The sequence below is a fragment of the Nestor notabilis genome, unplaced genomic scaffold, assembly GCF_000696875.1.
Source record: "Nestor notabilis isolate BGI_N333 unplaced genomic scaffold, ASM69687v1 scaffold11046, whole genome shotgun sequence".
Taxonomy (NCBI): Eukaryota; Metazoa; Chordata; class Aves; order Psittaciformes; family Psittacidae; genus Nestor; species Nestor notabilis.
The window spans coordinates 51884-54107 of record NW_009931538.1 but is presented as its reverse complement, the minus strand read 5'-3'; positions in this window follow the sequence as shown (position 1 = coordinate 54107).

Here is a 2224-nt window from a genome sequence, read left to right as displayed (position 1 = left end):
CCTGGCTTCAGGTAAAGGCAAACCCACTGGCAGGCTACCTGGGCAGCCCTCAGCCCATGATGAATGCATTGTTTTCACTTCTCTGTTTTTTAATCTTTTTTTTTTTTTTTTTTTTTTTTAATAAATTCTAAAGCCCTGGACAAATTTTCATGAACCATAATATTTATTGAAAAGTTGCACAATTTATGATCTTATAATTTGGAAGCATTGTTTTTCTAGATTTTGGTCTTTGTTATCGTAAGTTAGATGAGCTTCTGCTCTACATGTCCAAACTCTGATATTCCTAAGCATCTATTCTACATCTTTAAGTGTCAAAAGGCTATAAATAGGAAGAAAAGGGAATGGTAGGTTTGACATCAGCTGAAGAATAGAAAACAGATGACTTTCCTTAACAGAAGTCACAGAAGATGCAATTTGCAGAAGATGAAAAAATAAGCAGCTCAAAATCTAGGAAGTTAACAGCATTAAAAATTTTCCAGTTCAGAGCTTATTCTATGAATCTCTGAGGAACAGTGTTGGAAATAGGTTTAACGTCTTGCAACTGAATAATTCCTGGTTGTGTCATATTAGCTATTTGGTTTTATCTCTCTTCTTCAGATAAGCTTGCTCAATCCACAGACGTCACAGTCTTTGGAGAGAAAATCTCAAAGGAAAACATTTATTTTTTTTTTTATATCAAGGAATTAAGAACACAGTGTGGAATATGCTGTTGTTCATTTGAGATAGACTTGAGGGTGTAAAAAGCTTAGCGAGCAGCTAATTAAGAACTTTCTTTTGCACACTCCATTAACCCTGGCCTGAATGCAAATAATTTTAAATTATTACATGGATACTTCATGGCCCCAAGGGGCTGACACAGGGCTTCAAGAACAGCAGTAGAGGTGGAGCTAACACTGTCCTCTCCAGCTACTGGCTCTCACTCCTTCCAACTCACCCTACATTGTCCCTCAAGGCAGCAGGTTAGTTCCCACCTGCTCCTGACCAGCACCTCCTCCCTTTTTTTAATTCCTCTTTCCCAGTAGAGCAAAGTCTGAGATGGATCGTCAGAAGAAGGAAAGTAATGGAGAAAACTCTCCAAACACAAGTGAAATGTAAAGAAGCATTACTAATAAACCCCAGAATTATTACAGGAATATTAATAATCAATAGTTTTGGTAAATGGTGAGAGAACTTCTAAGCACCCTTTTCTTTATCACAGCTGAAGTATTGCTGACAATTGTCACAAAAGATTTATCTCCTTAGATGTACATTACGGATTAACTCTCAGATACAATAATCATTTTCTTAAGCTATACATTTCATCCTTTATCAGCAAAATTGATTCTATAACTACAGATAAAAAAAACCCTAAAACATTCTAAACTAAAATATTTCTACCTCATAAGCCACCATAACATCCAGTCAGCCAATTAACTACTTCAGCTCACTTAGAATCATAGAATAGTTTGGGTTGGAAGGGACCTTCAAAGGTCATCTAGTCCAACCCCCCCTGCAATGAGTCGGGACATCTTCATCTAGATCAGGTTGCCCAGAACCACATCCAGCCTGGCCTTGAATGACTTCAGGGATGGAATCTACTGCCTCTCTGGGCAGCCTGTGTCTGTATTTCACCACCCTCATTGCAAAAAATCGTTTCATGTCCAGCCTGAATCCCCTCTTTTAGTTTAAAACCATTACTTACATAAAGTCTGATTCTTATCTGTGTTTTACAGTGGTAAACATACAATCAATCCTGCAAATGTAAATGAAATTATGCCAATAAGGCATATATCGCGGTCTTTACACTCAGAGCACATACAAGGATGGTTTGGAAAAATGAGTTTCTCACCACAGAAGCAAGCTCTCCAGGAGGGCTGCTCAGGGCTGGGCTCCAGGACACACTGTAAATTTAAAGAACACTATTAAAAGCCCAGGATCTTAAGATCCTTTCCAACCCTAACCATTCTATCATTGTATGATCCTAAGTTCATTAACTGAGAGAAAGACCTCATGGCAAGGAAGTCAACAGCACTCTTGTAGAGGGTAATATGAGGACAGCTGACAGACTAACTGGAACAAAATTCTTATCACAAACCTGTGAACAATTCATTTCCTCCAAACTGAAATGACTCCAAGTCACTCCTTCATAAACATACAGTCATTCCCTGCAGCCATAGTATAGATTTGCACAATCCTTGTGCCTGCAGGACACCTCAGTGTCCTCCTCAAGAGCAGCTCCAGAGCA